The following is a 26,708-nucleotide window of genomic DNA, read 5'->3' as shown; positions in this document are numbered from 1 at the left end:
CATGAGACTGGGGGATAAGGAGGATAATTTACGTGAGCTGGGATCTCCTGGATTTGACCATGACCTCCGCATGGCTATGGATATATTTAACATGGAAAGACAGATAGGCAGTGAGCCAAATTGCAACATAACCTGGCAAAGCCCAACTTAATCACCGCTGCACCAGCTCTGGGCAGCCCCCTGACTGATTGACCTTTCCTGCTGCCGAGTTGTGTCACATCCTCATTTAGGCAGACCTTGGGCCACCCTGGTGGGGTTGAACAGGTCAAGGAAGAAGAGTCTCGTCTGGCTTTTCCCTGCCCCGTCATAGCAGCCTATGGCCATTTCCTGCTTCCAAAGGAGTGGCTGCAGAAAATGCATTGAATGTTCCCTCTGGAGCAGGTACAGCTCTGATATTCTGCCCTTTCTGGTCTTATCTTTGACCTTCAACCTTCCTTTTGGGACTCCTTTTGGTGATTGAATCTGTCAGTGGCTGTTTAAACCTGTGCTACGCCACATGGGCTCTACCATGCCCACCCCCTGTAGAGCTTATGTCCGGCCTTAAAACACAAAGTGTTTTACGGGCACATCTTGCGGTACCTGGTGAGCCTCTCCCCAGGTAGGGGAACCCTGCAGTCACTGTCCATAAAGGAGATGCTGGGTATTTTTAGTGCTGTCCAACATCTTCCCCTATACCCCAGGTACTGCTCTCAAGCAAATATTAAAGCATTCACACCTTCTCTACTAAATTATATCAGGACACTCGTAGGGTCACAGAAAGGCTCAGAGCTGGGACAGCAGTCATACTTCCACACGTGGCTGTCATCCCTGCACGATGCGTCCTTTCTGGCAATGCTCTGCAACAACCCCAGCTCACCGTTCAAAGCCTGGTGCAACACCACACTTCTAGGAAACATGCTGCTGGGGCGGGTGACAATGCAGGGACAGACAAAGTCAGTACTTTGGGGAGCGGTTACTGACAGGGAATGCTTTCTTATGCTATTTATGTTCTTTCCAACCACAATATTCCAAGTGAAAAAGCTGTTACACAGGCACAGCTGTAGGATCTGCAATCTTGCAGGCCATGAAGGAAAACAAAATGCAAAGCCATGCTCCTGCCCAAGCTAGTGCGATCCCAGGCAAGTTGTGTCAGACTCTCCCTTTGTAAAGGCACACTTAGGAACAGAGAAGGAATAAGAGAAGATTTATCAATCCCATTCCATGGGATGGGTCCCCAGAGCAGATGGGATGTAGGCGTGAGCTAATAGGACCACCATTTTCCATGAAAAGGCCACCGTGTGCCACTCTGCAACTAAAAATCACTCTTTAAGGAGAAGCAACACGCAAGTTCCAATTTGTTCAAATGCAAATACAAAAAAACAACTCATGGGAAAGAAAGTGCAAAGGATGCTTCATAAGGTACAGGTAAAGGCCTTTTGACTCTCAGAGGCAGTGCTCCCACTTCTGTAACACAGCAACGGTCCAAAATATTCTGTGTGTCACATGATGAATGGCTAAACCTGCCCATTTTCCGAGGGTCTGGTTGTACTGCAACTGGATGGACGAGGACACAAAAGCATGCATCACAGACCTTGTCCAAAGCAGGTGGCTTCCTAGACTTTGCCGTCTGGTTGAAGGAGATAGTGTCGTTCATTGGGCAAGTAATATTTGTTATCTTGCTACAGCCCGCAGTTTTATTGCAACAGCCTGCTCACACAACAGTTTTAGGTAGGTAGGGAAAACTTACACACTCGCACTGATGTCAAGAAATGGCACCTTTATGATGAGACAAACTTTCTGGAAAGCTTGAACAAGGCCTGGGTTAACAATACCAAGCACAGTGGGACAGAGAAATAAAATCAGTTTACCACTTAGAAATTAAATATTTTAAATAATTCTCAATTAAAACAGCTGGAAACAAAAGCCATGTCCGGATGGGAGATATGAGGAAAGGTAGAAATCCACTATGGAGATGAGGTTTCAACACTGCAAGATACAGGAACCCAGGAGCACTGATGGCCACCCCTGTTCACGACCACCCCTCTGCCCTCCAAGCTGGAGACGGGCACCGGCATCTCCGCATGGTTTTGCTTTGGGAAGTAGGCAAGTAGGGAGTGGCGTTGAATCCCTGAGCATAGAGTGAGTGGAGCCTCTCCAGGGCCAACAGACCTTTAACACATCCTTTCTGCATTTGAACCAGTAAAGTGGGAGGAAAGCCCTTAACGCAGCATCTACCAGTTCCCCGAGTCACTCCATCGCTTCATGGGTGGGAAGGACACAGCGCAGGAACTGGCTTGCGAGTGATCAATTATGCTGTGTCTCTGCAGTGCAATTGCTCATATTTATACACACACGCACATGCACATACAGCCACACCCTTCGTTCTGCTTTTGTGTGACATAGAGGGGAATTTTGGCTCTGTTCTCTCTCCCTCACCTGGATTTGCTCCGCCCTTTCTGCTGGATGCAAGGGATTTGATTGAATTAACTTAATTGGCAAATGTATTGTTCAGACAGCTGTGACAGAAATGACTTCATGCATTAGTCAGAAAGTTAAGTAGCTCATGGCAGCTCCTAACAGCTTTTTTATGCCACCAGACACCTCTGTATCAGATCTGAGTCATGTTTCAAAGCAGGTTTAGAGGGCAGATCTGCTGTGTTGTACATGACGCTTGGGTGCGGAGAGGCAGCATGGTCAGAAATGCCTATATCTTTGGCTTCTTGACATGCTCCCAGACATTTTGCCATGTCAGCTGCATTGGAAATTTTATCTACATGCATTTTTCTTGGAGAGAGGTCAACTGTGGGTCTGGAAAACAGCCCTGCTATGAAAGCCAACATTTCTGCCTTGCCTGTATCCCACATACCATGGTTGAACTTGCCCTGTCTTGTAGACATCAAACCCTTGCAGGAAGGCAGTGCGTGCCCGTGTCCTGCTCTGGTGATGCTGATGCCCTCATCCCATCACATCACCCTTGCAGCCTCAGTTCTACCCATGTAACTTGGTATTAGTGGGACCACAGTCACGCAGGGATCCCTCCACAGAAAACAGCAAGAAACATCTCCACGTGGACATCCAGGTCTCCAGACAGATGACTTGTCCTGGGGCAGACCTTCCTCTCTCCCCTCTGACTCTCCAGTAGCTGAGCTGATGAGACTTATAACTTCAGTGCCTCAACTAAGTGCCTAAAATGGACTAGTTGTCAGCAGCCCTTCCCCTTCTTCCTTGAACTGTTGTCTGTTACTCGCTGCATTTTGCACAACCCTCATAACTTTACAGCTTGGAAACCCATCATATGCATGGGATCTTCCATGGCAGTGCCAATGCTTTGGCCTCCTTTGGATTCCTGAAACTAGAAGAAAAGCAAGGAAGAGGTACATCAGCAGCATAGGGAAGCTGAAGGGGAACCTGATGGCTGGGGATGCTGTGGGACAAGCCAGGACACAGAACGGGAAAGGCATTTTTTGCTCTTCTACTCATGGGCTGCACTGCACAAGACGGAGCCAGGCCCTGCAATACGACGTTGCTGTACGTGCACAAAAGCCATTGCTAATACGAAACAGGCTGCCACCTTATGTCACGACAGCAGCAATGGCTGCACTCCGGAGGCTGATGGACACTTTCAGCACATGGGTAAGGCAAACAACCAAGGCAAGCGACCCTCTGGGATGTGACTGCTGCCTGTGCCACAGCTCAGGGTTAAAGCAGCTGCTCTGCTCACAGCCTCCAGGGCGCGCGGCCTTCGCTATTCTCCAATACTCCCTCCAGTCACCGGTGGCAGCAGACAGGGCCAACAGCAGGTGATGTAAAACCAGGTGTCACCAGCTGTGACCTGGGCAGGCTCACATCCCCAGGCAAACCTGACAAATGACTGAAGCCCCACAGATCTGCAGTGACTTGTGGGTGCAAAGAGAGGCAGTGGCATTAATCTTGATGTCACCTGTGAAATGGCTCTGTTTCAGCCATCACCTTCACTGGATGCTGCCAGCACTCAGATGAGACCAAATTGCCCTCTCATGGATGGAGGATGTCAACTTTAGTTGACTGGCAAGACAAGGTGTGGGAGAAGCTTGTATTTACCACTGCTTTGCACCCTGAGCACCCTCTGGACAAGCAGTGGTCCATTGCCCAGGGCTGGCAGGACAGCCCTTCCCCAGCACCACGGGCACTTGAAAAACACATCAAAAGCCTATTCTCTGCCTATACAAGCATAGAGAGAATGGGAAATTTTCATAACCATTTTGATTTCCACTAACTGAAGCCAATGTAAATCTCTGTTTTTTATGAATCTCACTTACATTTCGTGCCTGACTTGTGCATAAAACTTCCCCAGATTTACACAAGATAACTCCATAAGTCATCCCCTTCCCAATCGGGCACTATATCTTGATGACCTTTTAGAAACCAATGACTGCCTTCCTGTTGTTATCCATAATTGGAAAAGCACTGGAGATAAGAAAATTTATAGCAACGAGTGATCTACCTGCAAGACACAATAAAGAATGTTGGGTGGTGATAGAACAGGGAAGAAAAATCCCACACGCAGAGAAGTGCAGGTGCACGGGCACACACAGACACACAGGCAGCTCAAGCTGAACTTTTCCTTCTTTACTAAGTCTCTCTCAATTCTTCCCTCCTTGAGCCCTTGACTCCACCCTGCAGGACAGATGCACCCCTGTAAAGCATCTGCTCTGATTTCAGTCTTCTTGGAATTTACGTGCAAATCTTTTGGTTTAATGTGACTGAAGCATCATATAGGAACCCGCCTTCACTCCCGAAGTGAATAATCCCATCACACAACACAGCCTTCTAGGAAAGCAAACCAGGACTGCAATGTATACACTGCTATAGGCATAACGCACAGGGAGATGGGTAGGGTGGACCTCAGCGCTCGTCACAGAGCACACGCACATCGCTTTGGGGGTGATCACAAAGACACATTAATCACCTCACCATCGTTCACAGCAATCTCTGCCAGTGGAAATCATTCCACACAACAGGATCACTGAACTGCTCCTGGACATCAAAAGACCCATTCCCAAACTGCATCTTATTTTGTTTTGAAACAGAGGCAGAAGGTCACGTGTTGCCACATCCCTTCCCTGGGACTGAACCAACAGTTTGGGGCGCCACGCTCTTACTTGTAAGAAATGGGAGTTGTCGGTAAGGCAGTGGCCCTGATCTTGGTTGTACCCAAGAAATCCAGGACATGTCAAGGCTCAAGAAGGGAAACTGTTCCAGTAATATCTACTTCCAAGTCAGAGTAACCCAAATCACATTCTTGTCTACAGAACGAAGGAGGTGATGAAAAGGAGCGTTTCCTAGTCCAAGCATAAGAAAACATACACCAGCAGTATTAATAAGGCTGAGTGTGGAGGGGATGTCTAAGGTTTGCAAAGCAGAGGTATGGAAACCTACATGCAAATAATTTGTCCAACCTTACAGTAAAGGTTGCTTTCAACACTCCTGAAAGAGCAGGAGGCTCCCATGAGAAGCAGGCAGGATTCAGGGGCACTGCAAGGAGACATAGGAAGGGACTCCTTAATCAGACGTAGCACACTTGCAAGTAGCCTTCAGGAAATTATCTAGCCCTTTTGGGTCTCGATGTCTTCTACTAAAAAGTGGCAATAAAGAGGCAATGTTCAGTTCCTACTGCGAAACCATTTTCAGATAGTTGGATGAGAATTACTAACGCAGTAAAAGAAGTGGCTTTCAAAACCACTGCTCTCACTCGAGGCGCACAGATGTAAGCAACCTGCCTCCATTCCAATTGCTGTACAAGCATTTTTAGGCACCTCTGAAGCCTGCACTGGCTTAAAATGGATCCCGGCCACAGGTCTGCACCTCGGCTCAGCTTTCTTACTTGCAGTCAGAAAGATTTCACAGAACTACCTGTAATAATTAACTCCCAAAAGCTAAAGTAAAACCAGTAAGAGGAAGCTGCTCAGAACCAGAAAAAAACCCGCATGACAAATTCCTGGCAGGGGCTGAGATGAGGAAAAGCAAACAGAAGGGAGGGGTTGTCATTGAGGAAACCCTGGCAGCTCTCCCCTACCAGCACTCAGCCCTCACAAATAAAGATCTCTGCAACTACAGCAAAGGTTGCTGGGGTTTGTGGGCAGTGGAAGGCTGCCCCAGATGTACCCAATTTGCAGCTTTTCACCTGGATCCTGGTAAGCTCTGCCCAATGCTTTTTTGGGGAAATGAGGTGGTGGCATCTCAGCTCAGGGCTGAACGCACCACCTTGCTGGGGTCTCCTCCAGCTGTTCTCACTCACTTCTGCTGAATTCAGTCTGTGCTGAGGACACCTCCCTCGGACATCTGTATTTTCAGATTATTCATTATTAATTGATTAGTTCATCCCACAGTCACCCTGATCATATTCTTCCTATGTACTAACATCTCAATGAATGAGCAGTCAAGTAGAAAATGAATGCATTAGTGCCTGATTGTATTACTATGCTCTTGTATATGCTAATGAATGCAGCAGTGCTTAATTCAGCCAAATAACAAACGGGTAGTTAGAGAGTTAAACAGCACAAGTGTCCAAACAAGAGTAAAACATCAAAAAAACTCTTAATATCTTTTGGGACTAGCATTGGACATGAGTGTTTGAGGAGAATTCTTTTGTCTGGGTATAGAGACATTTTCCTGCTAGTATTTTCACAATTATGACACTGAACTAACCACTTTCATCCCTGCCAGGGTAGAATTGATTATGAACCACCTAGTTAATTAAAACAACAACTTGCATTCAGACCTGCTTTTTAGCAGAAACTAAGCTCAGAAAATTGTTTTTTGTAACTCCATTGAAATTGCTATTTACAATTCAATATGCAAGATAAAGTCCTCTAATGGGAACAGTGCAGACAACCAACATCCTAACAGGTCTGTGTTATACCTCTTATCAGCCAGTTACCATTAAAAGGTAAGGGCAGTATTTTTTTTTAAAAAAAGGTCTTCCTTCTTAGCAAGGGAACAACCACTACACCACCGAAGACACTGTGATAGCTGTTCGCACAAGGCCTGGGCAGTGTCCCCCTCCATGAAAACGTGGTCACTGACTCCTGTTAGAGCCCATCAGGGTGACAATTCAGAAAAGTAAGAGCTGTGCCCAACATGACCTGAATACAGCAACGTGACTCAGCTGTGAGGTTGCATTTCTTAGGCAGCCTTGCTGGCTTATTGGCTTGCACAAAAATCCCTAAGAAATCCCTCCTGGATTTTACCCCCTTGACATTTTTCCTAAAAGGTAAAGCAGTATACAGCAACATTACAGGGAGACCCTGGGCAGGGCTAGCTACCCCCTCAGAATGCTTTCGGATCACTGCACTGCAGAGGCCCCAGGTGCTTGCAAAACCAAGCCTGCCTGTGATGCTGGATGGCTGGGCTGTGGTGCCACAAACCACAGCTGGGGCAGCCAGCAGCCCTGCAGAACCAGCCCTTGCGTACCCTCATCCCCCGTGTTCCTCGCACAAGAAGCCAAGCGCAGCACAAGCCACATGCACATGACATTCTTGTGTTATTGACCCAATACCAAATCCTTTGAGATTTCTGAGAGAGCGAAGGCCTCTAACGGGGAACTGGGCTGCTGCTCCTTTGACTCAAAGGTGGGCAGCTCTCCCAGAGGTCGGCTAAGGGAGGTTTTAATTTCTCATCTCTGCTAAGCCTGTAACGGACTGGACTTACCTTGACTTTGTAAAGATGGCCAGACCCTATGGCCAAAGACATGTCCTTTCATGAACAGTAGGACATTGTGGAACTGAGATCTCAAATCTGCTAAGCAGAGTCTCAGAGCCTGCAAGAGGTGCCTATAACAACCTGAGTTGAGAAGACTGACTCATCCCCTTGTTTTCCCCAAGCGCAGACTGTATATGTTTGGCAATAGACCAAGGAAAATGACAGTATAAACTGCCAGATCCCAGCAAATCTCTTCCTTTGCTGCCTCTGTTTTTCATTTCCAAGAGACAGACTTAGCTTTGTTGCTGTCCCATAAAGCAAGCCTCATTCTCAGACCTCATTGACTGCATCAGTAGACAAGGGAAGAGCAATGGATGTCATCTATCTGGACTTCTGTAAGGCCTTTGACACAGTCCCCCACAGCATCCTTCTCTCTAAACTGGAAGGACACAGATTTCATGGGTGGACTGTTTGGTGGATAAGGAATTGGTTGGACAGTCACATCCAGAGGTTAGTGGTCAATGGGTCAACATCCAGATGGACACCAACGACGAGTGGTGTCCCTCAGGTGTCCATACTGGGACCAGTGCTGTTTAATATCTTCATCAATAACTTAGTGGGATCATGCCTACCCTCAGCAAGTTTGCAGGCGACACCAATCTGAGCGGGGCAGTTGACACACCAGAAGGACAGTATGTCATTCAAGGAGACCTAGACAAGTTGGAGAGGTGGGCCTGGGAGAACCTTATGAGGTTCAACAAGGCCAAGTGCAAGGTCCTGCACCTGGGTTGGGGCAACCCCCGGTACCAATAGGTTGGAGGATGGAGGGACGGAGAGCAGCCCTGTAGAGGAGGACTTGGTGGTACCAGGGGATGAAAAGCTCGAAAAGCACGAGCCGGCAACGTGCGCTCGCAGCCCAGAAGCCAACCATGCCCTGAGCTGCATCCCCAGCAGCGTGGGCAGCAGGGCGAGGGAGGGGGCTCTGCCCCTCTGCCCCACTCTGTGAGACCCCCCCTGCAGCGCCGCCTCCAGCTCGGGGCTCCTCAGCACGGGACAGACACGGGGCTGTTGGAGCGGGGCCAGAGGGGGCACAGAAATGCTCCAAGGGCTGGAGCCCCTCTGCTGCGAGGCCGGGCTGGGAGAGCTGGGGTTGTGCAGCCGGGGAAGGGGAGGCTGTGGGGAGACCTTATTGCAGCCTTCCAGTGCTTAAAGGGGGGCTGTAGGAAGGGTGGGGGTGACCTCTTTAGCAAGGCCTGTTGTGACAGGACAAGGGGGAATGGTTTCAAACTAATGGAGGGTAGATTTAGACTGGATATAAGAAAAAAAAGTTTTATAATTAGGGTGGCAAAGTGCTGGAATGGGTTGCCCAGAGAGGTTGTGGAGGCCCCATCCCTAGAGACATTCAAGGTCAGGTTGAATGGGGCTCTGAGCAACCTGATCTAGTCAAAGATGTCCCTGCCTAAGGCAGGAGGGTTGGACTAGATGACCTCTAAAGGTGCCTTCCAACACAAACCATTCTATGATTCTACGATCTCGTACTAGGCAAAGTGACAGATTAATTGGTCTTGTACAACATTATAAAAACTCTCTCTAAGAGTCAGTCGGTTCTTTACACCCATCTGGGGTCTCCTTAATCTGTAGAAAGACAAATGGGCTTTGCATCATGCTGCCGGGCAGCACAGTTAAGGATTGCAGAGGTTTTTCTGCTAGGTCCCACCACCACAAGGGAGTCCCACTGGCTGCATCCAGCTCAAAGAGAAGGTTCAGCACTTGAAGTACTTCACAGGTGAGAGTCCTAACAGAGGCACAAGAGACAAAAGACTGCCAGAAGTGCTGTATTCGTCAGCCTTTCTGTATTCATGGAAGAGATGTGCAGGTATAAGAAAATATATATTAATAGTCTGACTTAAGTGCAGATGAAAGCTGCCGAGCTCTGACTGCCAGGAGAGCTCTGCAGGAGCAGCAAGAGCAGCCATGGCACAGACTCTCCTGAAGATATGCAGAACTGAAATAGGAAGGATTGCCCCAGGAAAGGACTCCAGAGCTTCTTCCTCTGCTGGGGCAGCAGCAGTCCTGAAAACAGGACTGCTAGGCCTGTGTTAGCACAGGCCAGCAGAAGAGTCAGAAGCTCACCCTCATTCTCCGCAGCATCTGTTAGCCCTGATATAAGGCCAGCAGAAATCTTGGGTTTGCAATTTGGGCATGTTTCCACTAAGAACCGCAGTGAGACCATTCACTCTTTTTATACAGCCCACCACAGAGCCATTTAGTGATAATGACCAAACTTGGTTTCATCTTGAAAACCTTTAATAGATTCTTGTATATTATTGAGGTTTTAATGGAGCTAGTAGAAAAACAGAAAAAGTAACACAGACAGCATGAAGAAGCTGGGTTTTGTTTTCTGTATTCAGAATAAACCACTATTTTGATTTTCCCTAAATATTTTCTATACTTCCCATACTTCCCCACTCAGAGTTTACATTTATTAGTTCAGATTTTCCATCACTTCTTTTCTTTTCCTTCTTTTTTTTTTTTCCTTCTTTCTACAACCACAGAAGAAAAAGAATACAAGAAAAAAAGATGACATGGCTTCGCACAAATCTGCCCTCTTGCTTTTTCACTTACAAGGGTAAAGCGCTTGAGGAGGCAGCATGCACAAGCCCTGGGCAGAGAGCAGGGTACAGGTCATGAGCCGTGTGACAAACAAATGATGGCATTTGATGGGACATGATTAGAAGTATCATCTGGTCTTCCCAAGGTAAGAACTAGAAACTGGACACTTATAACTGGAAGTGGGTCAGCAAGCCAGTTCATTTGCCTTCCCTAGAGAGGTGCCATTCTCTCTTTCTGGTTGAGGAGGGCAACAAGACAGAGGGATCTCCAGGCCTCTAGAAACACCAATGGACCCAAGGAAAGGAGAGGATGGGGCCCTCCAAGCGTCCCTCAGTATAAACAGATGGGGACAGCAGCAATGGTTTAGCCATCTTAAAAATATTTTGCTTGCACAGAGACAAACAACCGTACCTACCTGGTAAATGTATAGTCCCAAGACTTGTTCTGCACAAACTGGATAAGACTCTCCATAGGAATTATCTTCTTGACATTAGATAGATGCTCCTGAGCCAGAGGAACAAACTCCTTTGAGAATAGTGATAAGACCTCTCCAACGGCTAGGAACAGCTAGGTTATCAAATGTTTATGGTAATTAAAAGAGAAGGTGATTATATTCAACCCCAGTGGGTTAGCATGAATATCAGGCAACATGGGCACAAGTACGCATGATTATGAACGCCTGGATTAATAAAGCTTATTAGATATAAACAGAGGCATCAGTAGCAAACGAAAGCAGGACCTCTGTTCTCAAACACAACTGTACCAGCTGAGTGAATTTGATCTAAACACTGGAAGAAGCAGGTATCAAAGCAAAACTGCTTTAGGCAGAGAAACAAATTTGACAAACACGTGGTTTACTCAACACGTCCAGCTGAGTAGATCTCTAGTTTCACCCCACACCTCCTATGGAAAGAAGAAGCTATGGGTTTTCAGTCTTGCAAGTGTAACACTAAGTCTGGGAGGCGAACTGCCTTGGAAGAAACCCTTATAACAATTAGAAATTAGGTTTTATATGACATGAAGTAGTAAGTGAGGTGGAGTGTTTAACACTAGGAAAGCCTTGACACCTTGTCTTGCTTCACTAGGGAACTAGGTACACGAGCAACATACCTTGTAAAATCTGCAGGAATTGTCCAAGTGGTTCAGAAAAGGAACATGGGACTGGTCAGTTATCAGACTAATAGGCCTGCAGACAGATGCTTTGTACCAATAGATTAAAAACAAAAAACAAACTATGGCACGAGGAACAAATACTTCCCAACTCTATTTGGTTTAACCTGTAAAAAGCATCTCTACACGTGTCCACACACATCCAGCCCTGAAGGTGTTATTAGGAGCAACAGATTCCACTATGGAGTCATCTATCCCACATTCAAAGACTTCTCATTCCTACATGTTCAGCTGTAACCAGGATAAGTCCTCCTGATGACCCATCATACGGATCCAAAAAAATACTCATGCCTTGCCTTTGCATTGCTCAAAGGAGGAAGGCAATAAGCATTACTCAAAATAAGTAGCTGTATATTGTTCAAAAGAGGTAAATGGTTTTAACTAAACATGACTGAAAACAAAAAATTAGATCAGTCTCCAGAGCTACTTTTCACTACCCGCAGGAGCTCATATGCTTGGAAGAACTGTCACAAAGCTGGAGAGAAATACAGGGTGGGAAAAGCCTGCTCTGGATTTTGTACCAGCACTCTTGGAGTAAAATACCTTACTCAGACAAGAGCTGGAAAGAAGTAGAGAGACAAAGTACAAAGATGATCTACTAATTTGTCCAACAAGATCAGTTCATTGCCTCCAAAAGCTGGGACCTACTGTTATGGGCAGCAACCAGGGTTAATTTCACAAGAACTACAGGTGGACAACTAACACACATACCCATCTCATACACCTTCTAGGGAGGTGGTCCAAATCATACCGCCACAAAACAAGACCATGTAACTCCATGAAACACAGAACCAGCATGCTCCCCATCAGTGAACCAGCCTTCAGCTGAAGATATTTCACGAGAAGGTCTCACGTCCATTGAAGGCAGCACAAAGGCCCCACGAGGATGGCCACAACGACAGGAGAGTGGGAAGCCCAAAAAGTGATGGACATTTACCCCATATTTGCAGGACTAGGGGAACATTGTTGCTGTTATCTGTGCCAAAATCAGGATGTGAGGCAGTTCAGGTGCCTCCAAACTCCTTGCCCCATGGTGCTTCCCACACACAGAGCCAAAGCACCCAGTTGGCCAGAGAGGAAACGTGGAGGAACCTGCCCGACCTCCAGCCAGGACCATGCTCCCAGCTCACACAGGAGCCACTGTCCAGCTTCCCAGCCCTCAGGTATCAGCCTGAACTGACTGACAGTCTTCAAAGTACAGTGCTTTCTGCTCCTCCCTGTACAAGGGCATGCCCAGACAGCCTGCACAAGCACTGGGTGGGGGCCAGGAAGAAGGGGCCAACAGTCTGAGGTGGGGGAAAGGAGGAAGCTGGTTGTTGGGGGTTTCTTTGCAGTTTGTTTTTTCTGGGGGTTGGGTTTTTTTGTGGTTGTTGGTTTGGTTGGTTTTTTTTTTTTTGTTGTGTTGTTTTTTGAGAGGGTGTGGGGGTTATTTTGTTGTTGGGGGTCTTTTGTGTTTTGATTTTTGTTGGGTTCTTTTTTTTTTTTGAGGAGCTGCGGTGTCATCTTGTTTTATTTTCTGACATTACAGGCTGCTGGCAGGATGACTTCGTTGCCAGGGAAACTGCTGGGAAGGTACACAGGGCTGCTGCCTGCATCCAGGCGCCAGAAATGCCTGCTGCCAGAAAGGCAGCACTCCCCACAGCAAGGCTGCCGCTACCGCCGGCCTTGCCATGCCCATGCCAGCACCACACCGGGATACGGCAGACAGGGGCAGAACCAGCGGCAAGCCTGCTCCCACACCACCCGGATCAGGGGCTAATCCGATGCTCCTGAGGCACAGAGAGCCCTGTGCAAGGGCCATGCTGTACAGCCAGCCCTCGCCTGCCAGCAAGGACAGGTTAGCACAGTGCCTAATGGAGGCTCTATTTTTGTTATTTTTTATTTTTAAATCACTGCCATTAGGAGAATTGTTATGGTTGGCAATTTGCAATAATCAATTTGAAATCACAGCTTGATTAGTTAATGCACTTTCTGCTGCTCTCTCCTCCTAATTTGATTGGGAGGAGAGAGGGGGATTTTCTGGTTTGTGACTGTATTAGAGCTCTCCCAGCGCATACACGCAGCAAACACATCCCTGCTCCTCACCAGTTCCCGTGGGACTGTGCCAGGCCGCAGCGGCACCGTGTGTCCTGCTGGGTGTCCCCTGCCCTCTCTGGGCAGCCTTTTGGCAACCGTCCTTCCCTGCACACCCCAAGGGGTTGGCCAACGCTTTCTGCCTCTCCAGCTTTGCACAAAGGGCTGCTGAGCGGTCAAGCGGGCTCTGGAGCACGAAGAGAAGCTGAGCATCACCTTCAGAAATATCCGTAATACACAGTAACATCTGAAATAAACCCTGGGCAGGCACTGATCTTCACACTTGCGTGTAATATACGACTGTCCTGAAGGTTCTTACTTCAGTGCCTATAAGTTATTCCCAGCAGCTACCAAGAGCAGATAAAGCAATGAAGCTAGAGGAGCACTTACAGAAAGGAAAAGAAGGAAATGTATTTTCTCTCTCTTATGATATATTCAGGCTCCAAATATCTCTTCATAATCCACATTTTTCCATGAAGCATGCCCAGCCTGCTAAATCAGTGCAGGAATCACTGATCAGCTCTCTGTTAGAAGAATGATTGCTTAGTCCAGGCAGGGTGTTAGTGCAACCAGTGGTGTGCCTGTGCTGACAAACATCTCCTTTCCAGGGTAGCCCATAGTCTTGCTGCTATTCCACACCGAGGTGTGTCTTAGGCTGGCCTCACAAGCCCCAAGCCCCCAGCAGGATGACGCTAATGCTGAATATCTGACAGCCAACACCCAGCCTCAGGAACGGTCAAAGGTGGAGCTGCAAAGCACCCAACTGCTGTGACTCCAAGAGACAAGGCAGATCACAGAGCCAAGAGGAAATTAGGAAGAGCGATGGCTCACAAGGACCTGGGCAGACAGAATCCTCCCAGGCTCAGGAAGAGCTGCAGTAGCCTCTTTGAAAAGGCATTTCCACCTTAAAAATGATGCCATCCTGACACAACATATCTTTCCCACTCCCTCCAAAACAAATCACCGCTGAAAAAAAGTGATTCCTGTTTTAGAAGGAATAGAGGGGGAGGGACCCCAGAACATGCAGGGGAAACTGCTGGTGCTATTAACATGTGGTTGACAGTGTTATGAACCCCAAATCAGACTGATGAACAGAGCGGGTCACAGATAACCAGGGGGTAATATTTCCATCTGTCACCCTTTACTACACCACCGCTAAGGTGACCAGGCATTGCCAGAGCCTGGAGGATCCCAAATCCTTCCTCTCCAAAGCAAACACTGTAACTCTATGAAGTCAGCTAGGGTCAACCCTGCTCAGTGCTGTTTTCGCTCCCCATCACTCATCCTGTCTCTTGTAGCTCCTCATTTCTGCTCCTTCCTTTCCCTTCCTGCTCATGCTATTCCTGTACTAGGCAGCTTCCTCCACCCACCTCTCCCCATCCCAAAATCTCTGCATTTAATGCTCTGTTCCCATCTCCTTGGTTATTCTCAGCACCATGTACCAAAGAAACACCAGCAGAAAGGCTGTGACACTTTCCTCTGCTGCCATCAGTTAGCAAACTTATACGTTGCATTAAAGGAAAAGGAATAAAAGCCAACAAATCCATCTTTTAAAAGACTTTATACATCCCACCTGTTTGCAGAGCTTCCTTGGGAGAAATCTGAATCATTGCAATTGACATTACCTGGTGCAGTAATTAGAAGCTGTATTTACAGCCTTGCTACCATTTTAATGCTGTTTTGCATCTGCTGTACTTTCGCTTAGAGAGTAAACGTAGTGGGGAACATCTGTTTTCTGCTGCTAGCTCATGTGACATTCCCTGGCCAGCGATTTCCCCTCTGTTACAGGGGGCTGTAATTATTTCAATTACTATTGCAGGGACATCTCCCTGCAACAACAGGTACCGATCCCGGCCCAGCTTTCTGAGCAGACTGGAGGTTTGAGGTGACCTCACGGGCAGGCCAGCTTAATGCACCTTCACAACCCCTCTCGCACCAGGGTTCTGTGCTTGCTTTCTGTCCAAACCCCAAGAATTGGCCCATTACTTGATGGGGCTGGTCACCTCACAAATAGGGATGAAGATAAAGCAGAGACATGTAATTCCTTCTTCACCTCTGTCTTTAACACCCTGGGATGCCTGGAGCCCCAGGTTGGAGGATCGTGACTGGGGGAGTGACGAGGCCCCAGCTGGCTTTAAACTTGTACAGGATTTGCTCCTGCAACTGAATGCACATAAGATGACGGGGCCCGACGAGATTCCTCCCAGGGTAAAGAGTTGGCTGATGCTATTGTGAGATCTCTCACAGTTATTTATCAATGGTCCTGGGAACCTGGAGAGGTCCCAGTCAACTGGAAGCTAGCAAATGTTATTCCAGTTTTCAAGAAGGGCAAGAAAGACAGCCCTGGTAATTATAGGCTTGTCAGTCTCACTTCAACACCCAGTGAAATTATGGAGAAGATTATTCTAGGAGTTATTGAAAACACTTGAAAGACAATGCAGTAATTGGACAAAGCCAACAGCTCTTCATGGACAGTCATGCCTTACACTACCTTAGTATCCTTTCAGAAAAATGTTACCCGCCTAGTAGACAAAGGGAAGGCAGTGGGTGTGGGTTTTCTGGATTTCAGCAGAGCTTTCGGTACTGTCTCTCACAGTAATCTTCTGGACAAAGTGTCCAGCACACAGATAAATATGTACACAGACAATTGGCTGAAGGGTCAGGCTCAAAGACTTGTATGGTAAGTGGGGTAACCTCTGGCTGGTGGCCGGTCAACAGTGGTGTTCTCCAAAGCTCAGTTTTAGAGCCCGTGGTCTTCAGTGTTTTTATCAATGACCCGGACATAGGAGTTGAACACACACCGAGTAAGTTTGCCAACAATACTGAACTAGGAGGAACAGCTGACTCCCTCAAAGGTAGAGAGGCCTTACAGAGAAATCTTGATAGATTAGAGCTCTGAGCAATCACCAGCTGTATGAAATTTAACAAGTGCCATATTCTGCACCTAGGACTGTGTTACTCTGGATGTATGTATAGATCGAGGGACAAGAGGCTGCAGTGCAATGCTGCAGGAAGGGACCTAGGGGTTTTGGCTGATGGGAAGCTCAGTATGGGTCAAAAGGACCAACTATATCCTGGGGTGCATTAAGCACAGTATAGCTAACCAGTGGAAAGAAGTGATTGCCCCACTATGCTCAGCATTGGTGCAGCCTCACCTCGAGTACTATGTGCAGTTTTGGGCTCCACAATATAAGGAGGATATAAAAATATTTGAATGTGTCCAAAGGAGGGCAACAAAAATGGTGAAGGGACTAGAAGGCATGACTTTCAAACTGCTGAGGATACTTTATTTGTTCAGCTTAGAGGAGAGGAGACTGAGGGGTGACCTCATTGATGTCAACAACTTTGTCATGAGAGGGAGTGGAAAAGGAGATGATGATCTTTATCTCTGGTGTCCAGTGATGGGACACAAGGGAACGGCTTCAACCTGCATCAGCGGAAGTTCATATTGACTATGATGAAAAAGCTCTTCCCTGAGAGGGTGGTCAAAGACTGTGACAAGCTCCCAGGGAAGTGGTCACGGCCCCAAGTCTGGCAGTGTTCAAGCAGAACTTGTACAATGGCCCTAGATGTATGGTTAACTTTTAGGTTGCCCTGTGTGGAGCCAGGAGTTAGGCTTGATGATCCCCATGGGTCCCTTCCAACTCAGGATACTCCATGATTACCTTCTCTCACCTACCTTAGAAATGCATTGGCAATTCTTCAACAGTACGTAACCTCCACAAGTGAAGAAACGTCACTTGCAGTTATTGCACTGCACTAAAGGAGGGCTTTTGAAACAGCAAATCACTGTTGAATTGGTTACTCCTGGACAAACATCTATATAGCCAAAGTTGTGTTTTAAATCAGTTTATCCATTCTGACCCTACACCGAAGCCAACGTGCTACCAAGATCTCAGGCATATTCAGCTTTTGCCACAGGAGGGCTCCCAGCGCCAGAGCCGCAGGCAGCAGCCCCCTCCCGCTCGTGTTCTTGCAAATTGTCTGAAAATCAGAGGTTTTCCAGAAAACAAACACGTTTCTGAAGTGTCATACCCAAACATGTCTGTGTTTTGGATGTAGATCTGTGATCTCATTTTACTGTCTTATTCCGAGTGCCCTCCCAGTCCCAGAATAGGTCACCAGAACGTGTAAAATAGGGAAAATTCATTCACAGAGCTGCAATAGCTTTCACAAGGGCAACAGGCTATCATCAAAACTATTTCACAAGAGGAAAACTGCAGCACAAAGACAAGTGGCTAACCCCTCTCCGACCAAGCTCATATGATGGGTTTCCAGGAGATTCAGAGGTAAAAACAAGGCCTCCCATCCCTGTCCAGTGCCCAGAGCCCAGCTCCACAGCCGACGCTTTCTGAGGAGCTGAGCTGGAGGCTAACACTATGACCTTTATCTTCTCATCCTCTTCTCTGCAGTTCCCATAAGAGCATCCTTCAGCCTAGCTCAGTGACTCGTCTGGGTTAAAAAAAGAAATTAATTAATGCAGCCAAAAAGCATTTTAAATCGCTGTGCTGATACAGGTATGGACACCGTCCTCCTCGTTCTGGTTTCAGCTGTGTCAGCTAATACTGAATCAAGCTAAACTGGCACAAGAGTATCTGCTTGCCCAGAGTAATTAGAGTTGCATAGTAATACCAGGACTGATTTTCTCAACACACAGCTCAGACCATATACTGGTGAGACATAATGGGAGATCTGGGCAGCAGCTGTGGTGAGCAGACACGGCAGCAATCTGAGGTTGCACTCCCAGCAGGGAGATGGTATCATAGATAAGAAAGGTTATCACAGATCTAAAGGTCAGGCTTAGGCTGCATTTGCAAAACCAGATGCTTTTCCAACCCCTGCCCCAGCTAGCAATGAGTCTCCTCCAGACGAGGCATCCCTCGCTTCTGTGACAGCCCTGCTTGAAACTGCCTTTGTCAATGCTGCAACACGGAGCACTGAGTGAGGAAATCTGGCTGCAAAGGGCTCTGCCCTGTCGCCAACTCAAGCATCAAAACAGACATGAAGAAACCTTCCTGCAGCTCTGGAGCTCGCATTCTGCATAGCCCAGGGGTCTGTGGCCAGACCCTTTCCCAATTTTCATTCACTACCCTGGCTATCTTTTCTAGTCAAAGCAAGCTGCTCCAAGTTGGTGCTGCCTCCCCATCTCTGCACACCAGCACTGAGCACAATGGCTGTCTGATCATAGGGCTCTCTAGACAATACTATACCACAAACAACTGTTAGCAAACAGCAGCAGCTTGAAAACGCACCAGGAAAACTATTCTGCTCTATAGTACATCTAAGGAAAAGAGCTAGGGTTATGCAGGGTTTTTTTACCGTAAGACTAACGGAAGGCTCTTAGTTTATTTAGGTCAATTAACTTCAGCTTTCAAATTAAGTTCTCATCTCATTTTGCAGTCAAGCTGTAAGCAAAGCATAAAAAAGGGTCAGCTGAGGAGAGCACAGCCCAGGATTTCTAGGCTGCTAAGTAATTTAAATCCAAAGGGTAGAAACAAAATTGAGATCAGAGAAGAGCACACAGACCACCTAACAATACCTGCTGCTTCACACTCGTTTTTGCTTTGCTCTGTGCACCAAACTTCCAGGCCAGAAAAAGGTAGAAAAAAGAGCCAATATAAAGAGCTGCACAGAGGAAGCCATTTGTGAAGCACAACAACACATTTTATTAGTCTCGCGCACCCAGGAATGATGCTCGATATTCTTGAGTGCCATCTACTGGCATTTTTATCTCTTTGCTATATATTAAAGCCAACCCCAGTGTTAAAAGAACAGTCAGGTTGCAGTCAAGCGCTTGAAAAATGCCAGAATCCGGACTGCACACATAACCCAAGCCCAGTCTCCATGCACAGATGCATCACAACACACATTGTAATAATATTATCATGGACCACTTTTTCTGCAGGAAAAAGCCCCCTTTCATACACCAGATGGATAGTGCTCTCTTAATGAGCAGCTATTCAATATTTTTCTTTATCCTCATCATTTAATACGTAGCCCTGTGTCCTGTGTATGGCATGCTATTGAAGTCTTGGTCTAAATAATGAGCTATTAATTTTCTCCTGGGCTTTCACAGCATTTATTATCATAGTATCTGAGTGGTTTGCAAACATTAATTTGCCTTACAGCAGCCTTGCAAGGACGGGTGGAATTATTCTTGTACAGATGGGGAACTGAGGCACGGCCAAATTAAAATCAGAAGGGTACCATGTGGTTGGGTGCTTAATTTGAGATGCAAAAAGCACCCATTTCTCAGACCTTTGCAAGTCAAAGCTTTCCGTGGTTAGAGCACCATTCCCACAGCCTCCACATTCAGCTATAAGGCCACAGCTTTCCAAGTTGTGCCCAGTCCTGTCTGCCGTAGCAGCTGGGAACCCAGCAGCGCCAGGGTTAATTTGGAATGAAGTTTCTCTGCATTTAGCATCTTATCCAGGAAGTCTGCTGCAGGCATCCAGGCTCTTATTGTCTGCAAAGAGTTAGCTCTCCGAGATACTTGCCTCCAAGATTGCCATCTCTCACCACAGATTACACAGCCTAAATAACAGCTTCAGTGACGCGAGTTTGGGGCAGCTAAAATTACATGCTTACTATGGATTATCCCAAAAGCCATCTCTCTCACAACACAACCCACCACAAAACACTTCCTCATACACCTTTGGCGAGCTGAAGACTTACATTAGAAGACCAGAAATCATGGCAAAAACAAGCCAAAGGAGGAGAGAGCATCACACATACACTAGGCTACTGCCACCAATGAATAGTAGTCCCTGTTGATTCGAATGAGCCCATAAATACAGCACCATGGAAGACAGCAAACCCCCCATCTATATTCTCTACCCAGCTAGTACTGGGAAAAAACACCCTCCCACCCCCAGATCCAGCGGGCAGCACAACCTGGCCCCCGCGTGCAGTTACACCAACTCAAGCCCAAGAGGCAGTGCCAGGACACACACAAGTGCGCTCTGGCACAGCAGCTCTCTCTGAAGCTTCAGCAGAAGGGAAAGAGACCCAAAACACAATCAGCAAGTCATGGATGAGGACAGGGGAAAGGATAAAACCCTTCTTGGCACCTACTGCACGCCAGCAGCCCTGACACCAGGCTGTAGTCTCCACAGCTGCCCAGAAGAGGAAGAGCTCACAGTCAGCAACTGCCCACGAGCTTGGAGCTCAGTGAGCTGCTTCACATCGCCACAGCCTCTTGGTACAGGTAGGGCTTCAGTTCCTCTCCTCTGAGGCTGGTGTATCACGTCAGCCCAGTACTTTGCAAAACCAGCCATTCAGTCTGCCCTGACAGGGGGGCTTTCCAGCCCCCAGTCACTATTTTCATTCTGCTCTGTGCTCCCAGCAGAATTGCAAGACAATTTGGGGGGAGCAGAAATCATTATTTTGTGTTGTATTCAGAGAAGGAAGCACTACTCATTTGCATCATGACAATATTATATTTCCTTATTACTTTCCATCCTTTCCCAACCCTTATTCCTCCTAAGATCTTATTTGCATTTTTGATCAGACCCGTACACCAAGGAGATGCCTTCAGGGAGCTGGCTGTAACAGCACCCAGGTCCTTCTCCTGGGCCAAACCAATTAATTTACACCTCTGGGAATAAAAAGAATTTTTTCCTGCAATGGGTACAATTACTTCTAGTTTTCATTGGTAAGATGGGGAGAATGAGGCTTTGAAATGCAAAGCCGTATTTGCAAATCCTCATCTCTGGCACCAAAAGCTTCACCTGCGTGCTGTGATCCCAGGTGAGACAGCGCCTTACCTGCGCAGGAAGGACTACTGCCTCTTCTGCACCGACCTGCCCACACCAAGCCATTCAGAGTCATCCTCAGCCCAAGCCCCTGGTGCTCAGTGATGGCCCTGCCGGAGGAGATGCATGGGATGGCTCAGTAAGAGACCAGATTGCCCTGTGCCTTCCCAAAGCACAGCAGCGTCCTGTCACCTGGGTCACGTGCCTTGCATTCACCTTGCAAGGCCCTCTCTGATTAGCCCCACCGCCCAGCCTATTTCTGGTTTTAAACTTCCATCTCGTAGCTCGAGTCTGCAAGGCTCTTAACCACATCCCCAGCATGAAGCACAGCAGCAGTAAAGCCTAGCATGGTGACTGTCTGCAGGTTTGCAGTCAAATTTGCTGATTTGAGGTTTTTCAGCCCAACTTCCTCTTGTATCATTACATTTAGACTCATTTTTTTCCCCCTTGAGTGTTTAAGCATGGACAAAATCTGTCCCTTGCTGGCAGCTGAGGATGTGTCTTCTTTCTCGCATAACACTGGAAATATTACCTCTCAATAGGAAAGGAGAGGAGGAAAAGCCTGGTGTGGTCTAGTACTTCCTTCTACATGGCAACCAGTGCTGGATCTAACAGATCCTGTAGGTGCTTCAGATAAAACGCCTTTCCAGGCCTAGCTGGCAATCAGGTCTTGCCTTGCACAAGAGCTGAACTACCTCCTCTCCCTGCAGCCCATGAACATGGAGGGCAACAGTGCTTTTAGAAAAGGGAAAATTAGTTAAAAGTATTACACTACAGGCTTGATAATCTTCAAATGTGAATGCTGCTGATCAACCACACATACCATCCCCCCGCCTTGCCATTTCAAGCTCCTCTCGTTCCCTCATCCCTGTGCTCTGTATCATTTCTATCTCACACCACTGTCCTCATTTTCCTGACTCTTTCCCCAGCAGAGTCATGGAGGGTTTTGAAGGCTCCTTCCTAATTTCTGCCTGTGCTTCCCCATCCCTCCCACCGGAACAGCTCATCTCCCAACCCTGTGCCTTCTCAGATACACCAACACCTTCCTCCAACATTTTCCTGAGCACAGGAAGCTTTTACCACTGTGCACAGCCAGCTGAAACACATCTACTGAGCAGTAGGAAGGAGCTGCCAATGGCAAGGACTATCTAGAAACAGTAACATAAAACTTACTAAATTGGATTCAGGAGACTCCCACCAATATGGTTAACTTTATTTTGCATAATTACTAACATGCTGACATTCGCTAGGTTTGGCTAGTAGCAAACAGGCCTCAAAAAAGCATATCCTGCAAAAGCATCAAGCAGGGAGCTTGGATAACTCTGGCTGATAAAATTTGGGGTCTTCTGATGCAGCCAAAGCTGAGCAAATATCCAGGAGCTTCCCTTCCCCTCCTGCTTCAAGGCTTAAAGCAGCTTTTCAGAATTTTTCAGGATTCCTGCGATTCACCGCAGAGGATCTTCTCTGTGCCAAGGGAGCCACCAGCACTGTCCTGCCCAGAAACCACAAAGGTGCAAGGAGGCAAGAGCCACCCGGCAGCACCCACTGCTGCAGCCTGCATCTCCTCGTGCCTCAGTTTCCCTCTCTCAAGGTATACGAACGATCACAACCACCCCTTCAAAGGGCTACGCCACCTCTGGGTGCAGAGCATCCTCTCCACACCAGGCTCTGACCTCAGCTGGAACAACTGAAAAAATCAAGTTCTCCTCCTTGGACAAACCCACTCTACAACACCTAGGTTGAACTCTAGAAAATAGTTAATTAATCTCTTTTCCTGCGGCCTAATTCTCTTTTCAACATGTGGCTGTCACTTCCCTGTCATCACAGCTGATTTACAATGGGGTTTAATTAAATCCTCTGTACATTATTCAGCATTCTCTGAAGACAACACCAAAGCAGCCAAGGGTATTTAAAATGTCACCTGCTGAGACATATCATCTCCTCCTAAATAAATATGACAGTGATCAAACTTTGGCTAATTACAGTGACTTCGTTATTTGTTTGTATGTTTTAATATTTAATTGCTTTCGTGTTCATCCAATTACAAAGCAACAGCAAATAGAAATTAACTTTTTATCAGCGTGTTCCCAGCCCAGCTAATCAGCACTTCAAAGGCCAGACACAATAGGAGGCCATCCAACCTGAGAGCGCATTACAATATATTCTCTGCTGAATGGACCATTCTATTAAATTAAGGGAGAAATGTGTTTGTCAGGGTATTCCCAGCTCCCACCCAGATTCCCTTTATGGGGCCATTTATGGGCCTTGTTGTAGCATCCTTGCGGCAGGACAGTAAATTGTTGGTATTGCTCCTGCCCTCCGCCCGGCAGGGCTGCTCTCTGCACTGCAACAGCCCAAGGCAACGGCGGGTTGCTCCGCATCAGAAAAAATACTGGGAAATACTGTGGTTGCTCACACATTGCTGTTGAGCAGAGGGGAGCACACACATATCTTGCTCCCCTGTACACGGGGAGCAAAGGCAGCATCATCCGAAGTGTCCTGTCTGAAGGTGCAGGTTAGCTTAAACAGCTGCAGGAGTTAAACCTGACTTTTTTACCCCAAACCTGAAGTTGCTAGAGCTGGTAGCACCAGTGCAGCTGCAGCAGAAGCTGGCTTGTTCGTGAGCTATGGGTCTGCAATAACCTTCTTTTTCTTCCTGGATCACATATGCCTGTTGCAATTTGGCTCAGCTTTGCAATGGGAGCAGTTGCATGGACTCCTATCCTTGCTTACTCTCTGGGATATCTGCACCCATTTTAGTAACTACTGGGGAAAAAACAGCAAGAAAAGCTTGAGGATACATAACTGATAGAAACAGGATTATTTTTGCCAGGGCAACAGTCTTACTAGTGACCAGGAAACTATTTATATTGTCAGAAAGCTGATGTAGAAAACGAAAGGTTAAGTGTAGCTGTTTTCCCTCCATGAATCTCTAGCAGAAGTGGAAACTTGCTGCAAAGTGATTTTAGGGTCAAAGAAAGCACATATGCCAAACATCAGAGGAGAAATAGCACCATACAAGCACATGCTTAAGTGACCCACACTAAAGAGAACTGATCTGTGTTGTGCTTGTCCTGCACGTCATGGCATTGTTCCATTATTATTACACAAAAAAAGCCAAGGCTTTTTGTTGCCACAGTGAAAGTTTAGACAAGATATCAGGAATTGTGCCGCAGATGAATGTGATTTTAGGAAGGAGTCCACGTAATGATGATAATAAAGCACAGCCGCCTCATTGCAAATGTTCAAGCAAACAAATCAATACGTACATAAACCCAGGCCAGGCAGCAGAGCTTTCCCCTGGAAGCATACACAGGTTCTGATGTTACACTCCAGCTATGCCTTGCTGTGTTTCAGAGTTCATAAGAAGTCTGTCTTTCTATGTAGGCACAAAGAGAACAGAGGTTTTGGGCCACGTATGCCACTGTTCCTTATGCGAGTTGTACTCAACCTTCCAAGCAGTAAGTGAAAAGCTCGAAGAGCCAAGTACCACCACAGGTCCTTCACACAGGTGCTAGGAGATGCCATGGGGATCGTCACATCTCGGTGTTATCTACCTACCAAATCCATTACAGCAATACCATACAAGGGAAAAAAAGATAATATTGAAGATTTATTTCTCCAAACTACACTGCAGCAGCAAGAGCTCATCTTTGCTCCTGGAACATCAGAACATCCAGTACCCAGAGAGGCACCATCTTTCTGGAAAGACTGCTGCAACGCAACATTATACAGAAATTCTCACAGTGTGAGGAAAAATTTATTCTGGGAAAAGAAAAAAGCGTTCATCAGATTGATTTATTTTTTCTTTAAAAAACACAAAACAACCTCTGTTTTTTCCCCACTGAGAAACAACTTTGTGTTTAATTTTAGGCTTATCTCATAAAATATTTAATGAACAAAGAAATACATTTGAAATACTTTGATTTTATTGAAATTAAATATTTAATTTGACCCAAAACACTTTTTCAGATTTTGTTTGTTTGTTTGATCTTTGAGACTGGTTTCATTTGAGAAATCAGGAATTGCCGGGTTTTTCATGCAAACAAGAGATCTGATTTCTGCCTAGCTTCAGTAAGGACTCATTCACCATACTCATTTACTACAGTTTTTGCTTTCTTAATTTGTCTCCTCCAGAATTATATGGTTCATTAAAAAGATACAAGAAATTCTGGGCTCGCAACAAGAATTGAACTGGAATAACTTTGATAGGGTCCTTTGAAACAGCTGAACTCTCTGCAGCAGTGGTGCAGGAGAGGTTTGGGAGGAAGAGAACTGAGAAGAAATGCAGAAATATGCACATGAAGAACAAAAGATTTTTACTTTGATGAAAAATCGGAACATTTTGAAGTCTATGCACAAAGATTTCAGCAAATTTGACTGCCAGTGACATGAGAAGGGCAGCAAATAAAAAACCTTCCTGTTAGAGAGATACATTTGGCATCACAGAAAAATAACTTTTTTTCAAAAGCAAGAGGACAGGAGGAATTGGTCAAAGGGCTTAGAAACTTTTCATTCCAGACAAGGTCCTGAGATACAAACCTTTCAATAAGGAAACTAAAAAGAAGGTAATATCCTGTTTTTCCTGGCCAGTACCAACAACGCCCAAAGCGCTTCAGAGGGCTGCAGTGGCCCTACTGGCATCACCATGAGGTTTACCATTGGGAAAAAAAACCCCATCAGTTCATTCCTAGCAAAATCCTGTTTTGAATAACTTGAATATCCTTTGACTTAAGAAAAAAAAATTTGGAGAAAGTCCTGAAGTCATGATTATATCACCTTCTACATGCAATTTATTTCCGTCCCCCAGTTTGCAACAAATTTGTATCCTCAAGCTTAGGCTAACTGCATTTGAACAACTCCAACCAAAACACAAAACCCCAGGCTCAGCTACCAAAAACAACTTGGACCAAATCAAAGGTTTCAGCTGGCACAGCCTGTTCACTTTGTGACTTGCTGCAATTTGGAATTACGATTTACCATCCTCATCCAGGCTGAGAATGGTACCAATATTATTATCACTGTATCTAAATCTTGAATGTTCTCCAGGGTGGCAAATGTGTCTCCCACTCAGTTTTACTGCTTAGTTTCTGCATTTTTCAGCTCTGTGATATATGGAGTGACTGAGTCCAGACTTCTGAAGCTGTCATGTCATCAACACTCAAAAATAATTCCATGCTGGGGATAGCATGAAAAAAGTCAGGCTTCCTCCCGGCTTCCCATTTCTCTGGTCCTGGGTTCTTATTACAGAGCTGTTAAGTATTAAATTGGGTATTTCATATAGAAGTGATCCCAGAGTTGGAAAATTACAGGAGAATCTGAATTTTCATTCCCTATGAATCAAGTTTCTAACCTTCACAGCTGCAGAAGACTATTTCAAAAGGCAACCCCAAAGGCTGAAAATTCTGGAGGGAGTTTAAAAAAAAAGACTTATCATGG

Source organism: Phalacrocorax aristotelis, chromosome 16 (genome assembly GCF_949628215.1).
Source record: "Phalacrocorax aristotelis chromosome 16, bGulAri2.1, whole genome shotgun sequence".
Taxonomy (NCBI): Eukaryota; Metazoa; Chordata; class Aves; order Suliformes; family Phalacrocoracidae; genus Phalacrocorax; species Phalacrocorax aristotelis.
The sequence above is the reverse complement of the archived record's forward strand: the minus strand, read 5'-3'. Positions refer to the sequence as shown.